The following is a 16,595-nucleotide window of genomic DNA, read 5'->3' on the forward strand; positions in this document are numbered from 1 at the left end:
AGAGTGACTTGAAAATATTAAATAGAAAGCCTAGAAATAATTCATGCATTTAAAATAATGTTTATTATAGTATATTGTTTTAATTGCTGTATTTATTTTTGCTAATCTCTTTGTCTAATTTATAAATTAAGCATTATAGTAGGTATGCATGTATAGGAAAAAACCAAGCGTATGTAGGGCTGGGTCCCATTCATGGTTTAAGGCATGCACTGGGGGGTCCTTAATATTCCCTGAAGATAAAAAGGGACAGTTGTAGACTTGTTTTTATTTTTGGAATTTTATATAGATGAAGTAAGAAATCTTTATTTTCTTTGTTTTTTTTTTTTTTTCGCCATGTAGCATAATTATTTGTATTCTTCCTCATTGCTCATATCGTATGAGTACTTTGTTGTTTTATGATTAGCTAGAATTGTCTTGTATGGATATTCCACAGTTTGTTTTTTTATTCATGTGTTAAGAGACATTTGAATTACTTCCAGTTTGGGGCTATTAAAAACGAAGCTGCTGCAAATGTTCACTTCCTTGACTTTCTTGGGTTAATACTGAGGAGTTAAAGGCCTGAGTGTCTCATTTCTGCCCAGGAGATTTTACTTTATAGAAGTTAGGAAGTAATGAAACAGGAAGCCACATCATTTGAAGAAGAATGTATTACTTGTTTCCTAAGAGAAGGGCGAATGCCATGCAACTCAGGGCCACATGGTGGGCACCAGCGTTGGTCAAGAGGCAGAAAGGAACAAGGGGAAGGCCTTTCTTGGGGATTCCACAGGAAAGTCAAAATGGCAAGAGTACATAGTTTTAGGTTAACTGGTTGAATAATTCAGGCAGGTTTTGGATTATAGCCTACTGCCATTCCTCTCTCTCCTTTGATTAAGCAACTGTTCAACTCATTGTTTATTAAATTTTTCTTTATTATTGAGTTTTGAGAATGCTTGATAAATTTGGACACAAGTGCTTCATTCATTTGATGTGTGACTTGCCACTACAGTCTTCTAGCATGTGGCTTGTATTGTCATTCTCTTCATGACCTTTCACACACCAGAAATTTTTGCTGTTGATAAAGTTCAATGTATTTGTTTTCTTTTTATTGGACATGTTTTTGATGTGTATTTTAAGAAGTGTTTTCCAAGATAGAAAAGTTCCCTCCTATGTTACTCAATGGAGGCTTCACACTTTTTGTTTTATAATCCATTTTGCATTAATTCTGTATATTGTGTGAGATTTGGGGTCAGGGTTTTGTTTGTATTTTGTTTTAATTTGGATAACCAATTGCTCCAGCAACATATGTTGGAAACACTATCTTCTCTATTGAAATGCTTTTTCACCTCTCTTAAAAATCATGTGATCTTGTATGTGTTGGTCTATTTTTAGACTTCATTTATATTTTTGCTGATATATTAAAATCTTAACATATTCTTATAGTATATCTCAAAAATCAGGTAATGTCCTTTAATTTTGTACTTTTTAAAAATCATCTGTAGCTAGTCTATGTCCTTCACATTTCTATATGAATTTTAGAATCCCCCTGTGAATTTCCAATGAAAGCATTGTGGGAGTTGGGATCGCATTGAATGTATTTATCAATTTGAAGAGAACACTTTTAATACTATTGAGTGTTCAAACCATATCTCTTCCTCTATTTAGGTCTTTAGTTTTCTTCATTTTTCAGTGTATTTATATTACACATTTTATGGTCACCAAGCATGTTTTATGTTGTATGCTCTTGTTAAAAGTATTCTTTTTAAGTCCAAATTATCAGTTGTTTACTGCTAGAAAATAGAATCAATTCTACTTAAAGGTATTCATTTTCTATCTCATTAAAGTTTGTAAATTAATTAAAATTTTTTGTAGTTGTAGATGGACATAATATCTTTGTTTATTTTTATTGTGGTGCTGAGGATTGAACCCAGTGCCTCACATGTGCATGGCAAGCGCTCTGCCACGGAGCTACAGCCCAGCCCCTGTAAATTAATTTATTGTTAATTCAAGTATGCGTTTGTTTAGTTTTTAGATTTCATTTATTTACACTCATGTTGTCTGGAAATAAATTCACTTTTTTTTTTTGTTTTCAAACTAGTAATTTTATAATTTGTTGACAAAAAATTGTTCATAAAATCCCTTGTTATATAAAATCTGTAGACCCTAGCGATGTCACCTCACATGTACCTAATCTGTGTGGTTTGAACATGTCTCCTGAAGTTCATGCTTGTGAGATTTGATCTCCAATGCAATAGTGTTGAGAGGTCTGCCCTTTCAGCAGGGATCAGTCATGAGGGCTGTGCCCTCCCCAGAGGATCAGTGTTATTGCAAGCATGGGTTTATTCTGAGAGTGAGTTTGGCCTCCTGCTGGGTATGTGCACACACTCTTCTCTCCTGCTTTCTTGCTCTTTCTCTTATGGGATGATGCAACAAAAAGGTCCTAACCAGGAACAGCCCCTCAGTCTTTTATTTCTCAGCCTCAGAACCATGAGCTAAATTGTTACACTGCTCAGAGTTGGAAAATTAGCTGCTCTGCCGCCCCGCACCCAGCCGGAAAGGCAGTTCCTGGGATCCATGTCATGGCCCTTTAGATTAAGGGAGTAAAAATTGCCCAGAGACCCCTGACCCCTGACCGATGCTTTAACTGCTTTCTTCTGCTTCTGTAAAACTTGGCTTGCTTGCATTGGCTACTAACCCCAGCGGACGATGTCACGCCATTTATACATCATTTTCCTGTATATGCTGTAGGTTATCGACCCCTGGTGCGAGCCCCCCCTTTTTTACACCGCTTTTAGGTGCTTGGGTGATCGTTGCTGGCCAGCTGTAATTAAGGTTTCTTTTGGTTTTTACATAATTGGCTCAGAGATTTATTTTCTTGCATTTTTTGCTCGTTGGGTACAACAAAATGAATTTTTGTCTAAATTACCAAGTTTCAGGTGTTCTTCTATAACAGCACAAGAGGGACTAAGACAGAAAACTGGGATTAACAACTTGTGCTTTCACTTCATGCCTGAAAATGTAGAAGCAGCTTTGGAACTGGGTAACGGGTAGAGGGTGCAAGAGTTTGGAGGAGCAGGCTAGAAGAAGCCTAGAATAGCTGAGATAACTGAGGAGAACATCACGGGTGATTCTGTCGAGGGCTCAGAAGAGAAAACTATAGGGAAAGTCTGTAACTTCTTAGCGATTACTTCAGTTGTCATTTTTCTATTTCATTCTTATAAGAATGGATCTATCATTGATTAGGGAAATTTCTCTTCCAACATAGGCATGTTAGCCCTATTCACATTTTTTTGTATGTTGTGCTATCACTGTACAAAATAGAATTAACTTTCTAATGGCCTAGAATACCTCTAGTCCTATCTATGGAGATTCCTTAATTTCTGGCTTTAATTGCTGTCTGTGATATGTCAAGTGGATTTATAATGAGCTTTTTAAAATCTGATACTCTCCTGGTAGTCCCTAGGGCTAAAGTGTTTACTAATAGCTTTAGGCCTGAATGTTGTGTGCACCCAAAATGAACATGTTGTTAATTATCAGTGTGCTGATTTGGGGAGGTAGAGCCTTTGGGAGGTGATTAGGTCTTAAGGGGAGAGCCCTCCTGAATGGAATTGGCGCCCTCATAGTTAAGGTCCTAGAGTGCTCTCTCTCCCAACCCAACATGTGAAGACTCAGCCAGAAAGTCCCTTTGTGAACTAGGAGACAGCCCTTGCCAGACACTGCCAGACACTGAATTTTCTGGTGTCTTGATCTTGGAACTCCCAGTTTCCAGAACTATAAGAAGTCAATTTATCTTCTTAGTACCCCATGTTGTTATTCTGATGTAGCAGCATGCATGGCCTAACCTTGTATCTGGTTCTGGACTGCTTTAGTTTGGCTCTGGAATATCTCCCAGAGGCCTATGTGTTAAATACTTGGTCCTTAGCACAGCATTATGTGGAGGTGGTGAATCCTGGGAGGTCTTCAGGTCATTGTGGGCGTGCCCTTGAAAGGGGATAATGTGACCTCAGCCCCTCCTCCTCCTGTCTTTTGTAACTGAGGGGGAGGGGGGAGGGATAGGGGGAGGGGGAGATGGGGTTGAGGGGTGGTTCTGCTATGCACCTCCACCATGACGTTCTGCCTCATCATAGGTCCAAAGCAATGGGACCCAACCAGTCATGGTCTGAAACCTCTAAAACTGTGATCCAAAATAAACCTTTTCATAATTTGATTTATGTCAAGTTTTTTTTTTTTTTATAGTAAAGGAAAGACAGATGTAAAAGTCTTGCTAGGACCCCCTCCACCACCACATTTCTTTTATTGGTGCATTATAGTGGTATGTAATGGTGGGTTTGTTATATTTGGTACATGCACACAATGTAATATAATTTGACCACTATCATTCCCCAGTATTTCCCCTTTCCCTCCCCTCTTTCCTCCCCTGGTCCCTTTCCTCTACTTCACTGTTCTTCCTGGGGACCTGCCCCCCCACCCCACATACACACCTTTCTTCTTTTTCCTCTCTTCTGTGAGGAACTTGCTGTAGGCTCTTCCAAAGTCACTATTCATTGAATACATTTTGTTGACTTAACCTAGAACCAAAGAATGTTCATATGCAAATAAGGATCTTGAGAAGTTTCTTCCTGGTCAATCAATTTGAGAGTCTAAATAATATACTGATAGTATTAATTTTAAGTCATTTACTAAATGAAGAATGTACCCGATTTCTACCTCAAGCCATGATATAATAAAATGACCAGAATTTTCTTTTGCCTTCAATAAGAATAACACAAATTCTTTAATAAAATAAATTATATGTGAATAATAATACAACCGTTTATAGTCATTGGAGACAGGCATTGCAGGACTGGGATAGCCAGTGAGATGCTACAAAAAATGTGAACCATACAATTGCTCTGATTTAGACTGTAGGAGAATAAGGTACTCATTGTGGGAGCCACAGTGAGTAAAATTCAGGTAGGACAGTAGGGAGAGTAGAGAGGCAAAAATTTGCAGAAATATCCACACAAGCCTGACTCAGTCCTGATCTGCACAAGGGTAACCAGAAACTACCTAAGGAAGGAACCATTAGAAAGCAGTGTTCCATACAGTTATTTATGCTCACACAGACTGGGAATTATGTTTCCACCAGCTACAGTTAAACGCTTGTTAGTTTATAAAACAGCAGATAGAAAAGTTATCATCTATGGTGCACGCCTGTAATCCCAGCTACTTGGGAGCCTGAGGCAGGAGGATCACAAGTCTGAGACCAACCTGGGTAACTTAATGAGACTATCTTAAAAAAAAAATAAAATGCAAAAAAGGAATGGAGATGTAGCTCAGTGATAAGCTCGTGCCTGGCACGTGTGAGGCCCTGTGTTTGATCCTCAGCACCACATAAAAATAAACGAATAAAGGTATTATGTCCACCTACAACTAAATAAATATATATTAAAAAAAAAAAGAAAAAAGGTTTCACCTAAATAGAGGAGCTCATCAAACACAGACTTAAAGGTTGCTCTGCTTCTATACTCTAAACCCACAAATTTGATAACCTTGATGAATTAGATGAATTCCTTAAAAGAGATAACCAACTAACTCATACATAGAGAAATAAATAACTCTGACTGAGACAAGCATTACAACCATACCACAACCAAAGACATTACCAAAGCAAAACAAAACAAAAACCAAAAAACAGGAAAACGATAGACCCATGTCTGTTGTGATCATAGATGTAAAAAACTGTCAACAAGGGGGCTAGGGTTGTGGCTCAGTGGTAGAGTGCTTGCCCAGCACATGTGAGGCACTGGGTTCGATCGTCAGCACCATGTAAAAAAATAAAGGTATGCATTCATCTACAACTAAAAAAAAAAAAAAAAAATTAAAAGCATCTTCAACAAAATAATAGCTAGCAAATAGAATATAATATATGAAAATAATCATATACTACTTGTGTCTGAATTTCTTTGTTCAGTCTGCTCTAGCAAATTACCATAGACTTGAGTGGCTTGAAAAACGAACATTTATTTGTCATAGGTCCAGAGGCTAGACACTGGCTGATCCAGTGTCTGTGAGGGCTCACTTTATGGCAGATGACTGTTTACTGGCGGTATCCTCAGGTAGGCAGAGAGCAGAGAGAGGACAGCAGAGGTAGGGGTTTTATCTCTTCTCATGAGGGCACTAATGCCATCACCAGGTCTTCACCCTTATCTTCTGATTTCCTCCCAAAGTCCCCAAGGCCCCATTTCCAAATGCCATCACATTGGGCACTGTGGTTTTAACCTATGATTTGGAGGGACACATTTAGTCTATGTCAATGAAATTAAAAAATCATTGTTATCACATGATTGGGCTTGAGAAGAAAACTCCTATGGCTGTATCAGTATATACAGCAGACATTGACAAAACCTAACGCTTATGATAAAATCCCTTGGCATATTAGTAACAGAGTAGAATCTCCTCAACTTGATACAGACCATATAAAAAACCATTTAACTAACATTACAGTTGATAGAGAGAAAGTAGATGTTTCCTTGGTAAGATCATCACCCTCACCATTCTTGATATTAGAGAACTGACATTACCTAATTTGAATAATCACTGTAAAGTTACAGTTCTCCAGGCAGTGTGTATTGGTGAAAGAACAGACAAGTCAGTGGAACAGAATAGAGATCCCAGATCTAGAGGCACCCATATTTAGTCAACTGATCCAATTGAGAATGTATTAGTCATTTTTTTTTTTTTTTTTTTGGCAGTAGCTAGGGATCGAACCCAGGGCCACTCTACTGACTGAGCTATCTCCCCAGCCCCTGAGAATGTAGAGTCTCTTTAGCAAATGGTGCTGGAGCCACGGAAATCCACATGTAAAGAAATAAATACAGACACTGCACATAACAAACCCAAAATGAATAATTTGCATGTAAAGTAAACATAAATCTCATAGACAACAGTGTAGGAGAAAATTTGGTGACCTTGGTTTTGGTGATGAATTTTTAGAACACCAGCACAGGCATGGTCCATGAAAGAAAAATTGCTAAGTTGGACTTCATTAATATTAAGGCTCTCTGAAAAACACTGATAAGGAGAAAATACATATCTGAGAAAGAACAGTTGCTGTGGTTTAGATAAGTGCTCCCCAGAGGTGCATATGTTAAAGACTTGGTCCCCAGCCTGTGGTGGTATTGGGAGGTGGTACAATCTTTTTTTTTTTTTTTTTTTTTGGCAGTGCTGGGGATCCAACCCAGGGCCTTGTGCATGTGAGGCAAGCACTGTGCCAACTGAGCTGCATCCCCAGCTCCTGGCACAATCTTTAAGAAAGGGGCAGAGTTGGAAGTCTCGAAGTCATAAGGAGGTGTGCTCTAAAAGAGAATATTGCAACTTTGGACCTTCCTTTTCTTTCTCCTTGCTTCTTGACCACCAAGAGGTGAGCAGCTTGCTCCACCATGTGTTCCCTGCTGTGATATGCCACCTTGCCACAGACCCAAAAGGAATGGGTCCACCCCACCATGAACTGAATCCTCCAAACCTATGAACCAAAACAAACCTCTACTCTTATGTCAGATATTTTGTTACAGTAAAGGAAAGTTGACTAATACAGAAAATTAATACTGAGAAGTGGGGTTATTACTGTGAGAATATCCTAGATGATATGGAGGATATGGAATTGTTTGCAAGAAGATTTTGGAAAAGTGGGCTAGAGAAAGCTCCAGATTAGTGTAGGTGGGCTTAATGGATGATTCTGGTGAGAGCTTAGAGGGTCAAAATGCTGACAGAACTACAGACAGTAAAGTTGATGCAGATGAGGTTTCTGATGGAAATAAGGACTTTTTCAGGGACTGGATTAGAGGCCACTTGCATTACACATTTTATCATGCCCTGAGACTTTGTGTGAAGGTAAATTTAAAGGTGATGGATTTCTTATCTGACAGAGGAAATTTTAAGGCAGCACAGCATTAGGTATTGATATGCCTATTACTGGCTGCTGTTAGCCAGATTTATTGTGAGACTCAGGATCAAAAGGGAGCAGAATGGAAAGATTTGAAAAATCCAGTGTGGCCAGAAAAGGAGGGAGCTTGAGGTTGTGGTCAAGGAAGGAGCCAGAGATTAGTTCCACTGAAAAGAAACCAAATACTTACTACTGGGACAATAGGAAAGATGCCTTGAGGACATCTCAGGAATCAGCAAGACCCCAACCATCACAGGCTCTAGTGGAAAAGTGTACACTCCTTGAAAAGAGTGTTTCCTTGAAAAAAGAGCCCAGAGGCATCCTTCTCCCACAGGGCTACCTAGGGTATTGGTTTTCTGGACTCTCTCTCTCAGTGTTTCACCAGGAAGGCACTCAGAGGCTGCTACATCCATGGTTCAAGTAGGTCCCGGTATAGCTGGTGCCAATGACAGGTCTTGGCAGCATCCATGTATGCTGTTTTTGCAGGCATGCAGAATGTAAGAGCTGTGGCATCATGAAGGCTTCAGAGGAGCCTGGGAGGCCAGGCGTGTGTGGCAGTGGTAAGAGTCCCTGCAAGCAGCCAGGGTGGGTGAAGCTGTAAGAGTGAAGTCAGACCTGCCATGGAGACCCAGGAAGGTGGGAAACCTGCCCAGGGAAGCTGCAGGCAGGCAGCAGAGCCAGTGCCCTAGAGACTGTGTGGGCTAACGGCATCAAGGTCATAGGGATGGTGCTGCCCTGGCCTCTGGAGATCAGCACACTACCATATTCCCCAGATGCTAGACAAGGAGCTGGGGGAGTTAATGTTTGCCCTGCTGGCTTTCAGTTTTCCTTTGGTCTGATTTTTTTTTCCCTATGCCCTAGTCCTCCCTTTTGGGATAAGAGTGTGTATTCTCCATCGTATGTTGGAAATACGTAACATTCTCTTTTTGATTTTTACAGAGGCTCACAGCTGAGTTTGCCTTGAGTCTGAGAGTGTAACCATGAAAATGTTTAATTCTGCTGCTACCTGGGAGACCCAATAACTCCAAGAGGCAGAGTAGTGAGAGAAGGAACTGCCAAGGTGGCATGTTGGCAGATGAATGGCTGAATGGTTCTCATTATGTTCATTTTGTCCAGCATTCTCCAGAGAAGTTTATATAGCATGTTTTGTGGGAATGTTAGTTAGCACAGTCTCAGGGAGGTGGGCACAAGGGTGGTTCATTAGTTCTGAGAAATAGGCATTTCTGGAATGTGAGCTACGAGCACCATATCTTGGTCCATATGTCACTGTTATGGCTTGGATATGATCCAAAAGGCTTATGTGGCAATTCAGGAATGTTCAGAGATGAAATGATGAGATGATGAGAACTGTAATCTAATCAGTGGAATGATCCATTTGATGGATTAACTATTTGAATGGATTAAAGGTGGTGACTATAGGCAGGTGGAGAGTGACTGGAGGACGTAGGTCACTGGGGGCATGGCCTTGGGCAGTATATTTTGTTTCTGGTAACTCTCGCTCTCTCTGCTTCCAGCTGCCATGAGCTGACAGCTTTCCTTCCCATGCCCTCCCAGCGTGATGTTCTGCCTCGCCTCAGGCACAGAGCAGTGGAGGTAGCTGACCACGGACTGAACCTCTGAAACTGTGAGCCCAAAATAAACTCTTTAAGTTGTTCTTCTCAGGTATTTTGGTCACAGTGACGAAAAGTTGACTAACCCACTAAGTAGTCATCACAGACCTATTAAATCTAAGAAAACATAATTATTTAGAGGTTTGCTGTTTGACGGTCTGTATGTCTGATTTCTGTCATTGTCAGTCTCTACACTTTAATGACTACCTTATATAAGTGGGACTTTTCTCATAACCCGGGAATGGGGAATGCATAGGCAAAGGGCTAGTACTTTTAACCAATTGTGTGGGCTGGCAGGGAGCCAAAGGGTGTGCTTGGTATGCCTGGAGAAAAACAGGAAGCTATTACAATTGGCTACATGTATGCTTGAGCTCGTGATTGCTTGACCTTTAACAGGATTGGGTGGACATATCTGATCAAAATTGCTTATGCATGAGACTGCTTATATATTGAGGGTGAGACTGCTTTTTGGGGGTTGTTGTTGTTGTTGGGATCTGAATAAAGAAGCTGCTTCATGACAATCTGAGGTGTACGTGTCTTTATGTCCCGCTGGACGGCGACATTTGGTGGCCTGTACGGGGAATGGTGAGCGCTCAGGTAAGTAATGAAGGAGAAAATTTTTCACTAGCACAGTCAACTGGCAGTCAACTAGCAGGTTTCCCTATTCGAGGAAACAGTGGCCTTAAGGTACTAATGGAAGTCTCCCCTAGTGAGGGAACTTAACAGAAGGCTGTCCCAAGAGACAGCAAAGGACATCCTGTAGTAAATGAATGTGTGTAAGGTGTTAGTTGTGTTAATATTTTTGTTACTTTTTCTTGTTTGGTTTCTGTTTAAATTTCATGGATTCGCATGGAAGGCTCTCTTAATGCCTCTCCCTCTCGGTACTTTGCCTGTATGGACATTAGTTCGTTTCTGTCTGACTTCCAGGGAACCAAAATTTCAAGAACAGCTAAGAGAAGGGGAAGAGATATTAGAAACTGTAAAAGAAGAACAATCAAGTCGAGCTTCTGAAAGAGAAAGTAGATGTTCAGACTCAGAACAGGGATGTGACTCTGAAGAACAGGAACTATCTGAGACAGAGCTAGAAAAGAAGTTCTCTCAGTGGCATTTAACCCCTACCGTGCTGTGCCCTCCGGCGTATAATCCAGGTCACCACTCTTTTCCAAGTTGTAGGGGCGCATATACTTGCTGCACAGAGGCGGCCCCCAGACAGTGGGCTGATGTAGAATCTCAATCAGTGTTCCCAATATTCCCGGTATTTGAAGATCAAAACAATCAGAGATATAATCAAATATTAGATATAAAATTAGTGAAACAGTTAAAAGAGGCAGTTATGTCCTATGGAGTACAAGCTGCATTTACCATTTCTTTATTAGAGAATGTTGCAAGTCAAAATCTTACTCTGACTGATTGGGGTAATTTAGCAAAAGCATGTTTATCTGGGGGACGATATCTTATGTGGAAGGTGGCCAACCAGGAGTTATGTTCTGATACTGCCTGACATAATGCAGTTGTGGGCAATCCTCAATGGAATCTAGACATGCTGACAGGCCAAGGACCATATGAAGGGCAAGGTAATTAGATTAATTTCCACCCCAGTGTGTATCAACAAATTAGTTCCACTGCCACTAAACTTTGGAAAACACTTTCAGGTGCTGGCAATCTTCAGGGACAGTTATCTAATGTTATTCAAGGCAACAATGAACCCTATGCCGATTTTGTAGACAGATTGATTCAAACAGCAGGACGTATATTTGGAGATGCAGACCAGGCTATGCCTTTAGTCAAACAGCTTGCATATGAACAAGCAAATAAATGGTGTAAAGAAGCAATAAGACCTTGGAAAAACAAAGACCTTGGAGCCTACTTAAAGGCTTGTAGGGATATTAATGAGGCTTTTATTGAAGGTCAGGTGATGGCTGCAGCGCTTGCACAGGGTCTTAGAGGCAATGCCAACTCCCGCCCAGGCCAACAGTATTATCTGTGTAAACAATATGGACACATAAAAAAGGACTGCCCCCAGGGTCCTGTGCCAAAATTATGTCCCCGATGTAAAAAAGGGAAACACTGGGCAAATGACTATAAATCAACTAGAGACAAAGATGGTAACTCTTTACCTCCAAAAAACGGGAATCAGGGCCCCCGGCCTCGGGGCCCACAAATATACGGGGCTATCCAGTCCATACCTTGGACCCATTACCCCTTGACTCCCCAATTAGACAAACAAGAGGAAGCGCAGGATTGGACCTCTGTGCCTCCGCCAGAGCAGTATTAGGTGACATTAACTGGATTAGACCTTACCTTCACTTACCCACCTCAAGTTTGGGCCCCCTGTTTGACACTCTTAAAGGTGATTCTGATCCCCTTTCTAAGAGGGTACTTACCCCTAAGGCTCGAACAGTTCTCAAGCTTGTTGAAACAGCTATGGAAAAGGTTCATCTTGATCCTATTGACCTAGCTAAGCCTTTATCATTCATTGTCTTGGCCACAAATAAGTTACCCACAGGAGTGTTTTGGCAAAAGGGTCCTATTCTATGGGTTCACATGAATTATGCCCTAACAAAGTCTTATCCTTGTTTACTGAATCTGTGGCAGAATTAATCCTTAGGGCATTAAAAGTATCCCTTTCCACCTTTGGGTCACATCCCTCGACAATAACTACTCCTTATACTACTGATCAGATACAATATCTTATTAATAATTCAAATTCATGGGCAATAGTCTTTACTAGTATTTCTGCTGTGTTTGACAATCATTTGCCATCTGATCCTCTTCTCCAATTTTGGAGTTAACATCCTATAATTTTCCCCAAAGTCACCCAAAAAGAACCTATTATAGGAGCTACCCTTATATTTACTGATGGATCAAAAAATGGTACGGGTGCTATTACTGTAAATAATGTTACAGAAACATTGCTGTTTAATAATCTATCTGCACAACAAACAGAACTATTAGTAGCTATAGAAGTATTCAAAACCCACCATGAGCCCTTTAACCTATTCTCTGATAGCAAATACGTTGTTAATGCTATTCAAAATTTAGAATTAACTGGTCTGCTCTCCCTCACTTCCACTATCACTAAGTATTTACAATCTTTACAAAAACTTATTTAGGAAAGAAAAAGCTCTTTTTTTATTGGGCATGTTCGGGCTCATACTGGCCTTCCAGGTCCTCTAAGTTTACACAATGATTTAATAGACATGGCCACCAGAGACCCACATATCTTTGATGTACTTGAAAGTGCAAAAAATTTTCATTCCAAATTTCACCTAAATGCTTCTACTCTACGTTTACGCTATCAGATTACTAAGGCAATAGCTCGGGACATAGTCGAGTCTTGTGCTAAATGTGCTACACTTATTCCTAACCCCTCATTAGGAGTGAATCCAAAAGGGCTTCAGCCCAATCATATTTGGCAAATGGATTAACTCATTATTCAGAATTTGGAAAACTACAATTCATCCATGTGTCAACAGATACCTTTTCAGGATTTATTATGCCTCTGCTCACACTGGAGAAAAAACCAAAGATGTAATAACACACTGTTTACATTCTTTCTCCATCCTAGGGGGTCCCCAAACAAATTAAAACAGATAATGGTCCTGGATAAACATCCCAGGCCTTTAAACAATTTTGTTCCACCTTTGGTATTCAACATGTCACAGGAATTCCCTATAATCCTACTGGACAAAGTGTTGTTGAGTGAGCCCATTTAACACTTAAAAACATGCTTTATAAACAAAAAGGGGGAATAGGGGCATCATACAGATCCCCAAAAGACAAATTACCTGTTGCCTTGTTCATTTTAAATTTTTTAAATCTCGATTCTGAGGGCTGATTGGCTGCTGACCGTCATTCGGAGCCTAATAAAAAAACCTCTACCTCAAGTGCTCTGGAAGGATATTCTATCGGGACAATGGAAAGGCCCGGATCCGGTATTAATCTGTACCAGAGGATCTGTTTGTGTTTTCCTGCAGGCCACACAATCGCCAATTTGGGTGCCTGAAAGATTGGTCAAGGCTTCCTCAATAGAAAATCATGAACAACAAGAAGATGTGGAAGTTCCCCCAACTGCTGTTGTTGATGATCCCTCAATATCCAATCTATATCCTCCTATTCTTACCACTAATTCCACATTAGGGTTACCTACTGTACCCTTTTCTCCTGACTTAGCACCCTTCCCAAATGGCTCCTACGACTTAGCAGATTATGTGGGAACCTCCCCCCAAGTTTGGCTATGCTAGACCAGTAGTCAGAGACGGGTAAGATTTGTGAAGAGCTCTTACCAACCTAAGACAGGGAATGAAGATATAAGCTTCATTTTCCGATGACGGGTAAGGATGTTGCTCTGTCATGGACAACCTAAGACAGGCACGGTCTTTTTATAAACAAACGGGGAAATGTGGGCTGGCAGGGAGCCAAAGGGCATGCTTGGTATGCCTGGAGAAAAACAGGAAGCTATTACAATTGGCTACATGTATGCTTGAGCTCGTGATTGCTTGACCTTTAACAGGATTGGGTGGACATATCTGATCGAAATTGCTTATGCATGAGACTGCATATATATTGAGGGTGAGACTGCTTTTTAGGGATTATTGTTGGGATCTGAATAAAGAAGAAGTTGCTTCATGACAATCTGAGGTGTATGTGTCTTTATGTCCCGCTGGACAGCGACACAATTGTACACTTAGCCTTTAAAGTATGGAGCAGGGCGCAGGAGAAAATAAAGTCACACCTGTAAACTTAAAAGAGGAAACACAGGAGAAAAAGACTTTATATACCCTTAAGCGACTCAGGGCACAGCTTCAGGAGGAAACTCTGGAATTTTCAGCAAAGCTATAAACAGTTAAGACTTTGGGCACTCTTCTTTTAAAAATTTTCTTTAGTTGTAGATGGACACAATATCTTTATTTATTTTTATGTGGTGCTGAGGATCGAACCCAGTGCCTTACGTGTGTGAGGCAAGTGCATTACCACTGAGTTACAGCACCAGCCCCAACTTTGTGCACTCTTGGAGATGTACTAAATATATTTTGCACTGTGACATGTACATGAACCTCTGGGGCCGAGGTAGATGCTGTAGTTTGGATCTGGATGTCCCCCGAAGGCTCATGTGCTATGCAGGCTTGGTCTTCAGTTTGGTTCTATTAGAAGGTGGTGTAATCTATAGGAGGTGGGACCTAGTAGAAGTTAGGCCATGGTGAGCAAGTTCTTGAAGGAAATTTGGGACCCTGCCCCCTTTCTATTGCTCTTTGCTTACTGGCTATACCATGATGTGAACAGGCTTCCTCTACCATACACTCCTGCCACAAAATATCATGCTTCCACAGGCCCAAAGCAACAGGGCCAAGTGACCCTAGATTGAACCCTCTAAAACTGTGAGCCAAAATAAACCTTCCTTTTTTTTTTTTTAAATTTATTTTTATTGTAAACAAATGGGATACATGTTGTTTCAGTTTGTACATGGAGTAATAGCATACCATTTGCATATTCATATATTTACATAGAGTAATGATGTTTGATTCATTCCATTATTTTTTTCCTCCCCCCCCACCTCTCTTTTCCCTCTATACAGTCCTTCCTTCCTCCATTCTTGTCCCACTCCCACCCCCCATTAAGTGTCATCATCCGCTTATCAGTGAGATCATTTCTCTTTTGGATTTTTGAGATTGGCTTATCTCACTTAGCATGATATTCTCCAATTTCATCCATTTGCCTGCAAATGCCATAATTTTATTATCCTTTATAGCTGAGTAATATTCCATTGTATATATATACCACAGTTTCTTTATCCATTCATCAATTGAAGGGCATCTAGGTTGGTTCCATAGTCTGGCTATTGTGAATTGAGCTGCTATGAACATTGATGTGGCTGTATCTCTGTAGTGTGCTGATTTTAAGTCCTTTGGGTATAGGCCGAGGAGTGGGATAGCTGGGTCAAATGATAGGTCCATTCCAAGTTTTCTAAGGAATCTCCACACTGCTTTCCAGAGTGGCTGCACTAATTTGCAGTCCCACCAAAAATGTATGAGTGTACCTTTTTCCCCACATCCTCTCCAACACCTATTGTTGCTTGTATTCTTGATAATCGCCATTCTAATTGGGGTGAGATGGAATCTTAGTGTAGTTTTGATTTGCATTTCTCTTATTACTAAAGATGTTGAACATTTTTTCATATATCTGTTGATTGCTTGTACATTTTCTTCTGTGAAGTGTCTGTTCATTTCCTTAGCCCATTTGTTGATTGGGTTATTTGTATTCTTGGTGTAGAGTTTTTTGAGTTCTTTATATATTCTGGAAATTAGTGCTCTATCTGAAGTATGAGTGGCAAAGATATTCTCCCACTCTGTAGGCTCTCTCTTTGCATTGCTGATAGTTTCCTTTGCTGAGAAAAAGCTATTTAGTTTGAATCTATCCCAGTTATTGATTCTTGCTTTTATTTCTTGTGCTATGGGAGTCCTGTTAAGGAAGTCTGATCCTAAGCCAACAAGGTGAAGGTTTGGACCTACTTTTTCTTCTATAAGATGCAGGGTCTCTGGTCTGATTTCAAGGTCCTTGATCCATTGTGAGTTGAGTTTTGTGCAGGGTGAGAGATAGGGGTTTAGTTTCATTCTGTTGCATATGGATTTCCAGTTTTCCCAGCACCATTTGTTGAAGAGGCTCTTTTCTCCATTGCATATTTTTGGCACCTTTGTCTAGTATTAGAAAATTGAACCTTCCTTCTTTTAAGCTGATTATCTTAGGCATCTTGTCACAGTAATGGATTGCTAACTAACACAGAAGTCCTTGCCATTATACTCCTTATTTCCCTTGGAGTTGTAGACATCACTGGTAGAAACCAAGTCACACATTTCAGTCCTTAGAATATACACTACTGGACTCTTGAGAAGACATTCACTACATCTTTCATGTCTCTGATAGGTCCCACTTAATCATTTTGGTAAACATAATTCAAACAATTCCTTTTCAAATTACTCTCCAACAAACAAACCCCTAAAGGTCTCTTTCTTGCCTTAGACTTTAATCTATACTTATAAGTTTTTGCTTTTGCTCTCATTTTATAAAGAGTGGAGTTTAAATTAAGG

This window comes from Sciurus vulgaris (genome assembly GCF_902686455.1).
Source record: "Sciurus vulgaris genome assembly, chromosome: 17".
NCBI classification, from domain to species: Eukaryota; Metazoa; Chordata; class Mammalia; order Rodentia; family Sciuridae; genus Sciurus; species Sciurus vulgaris.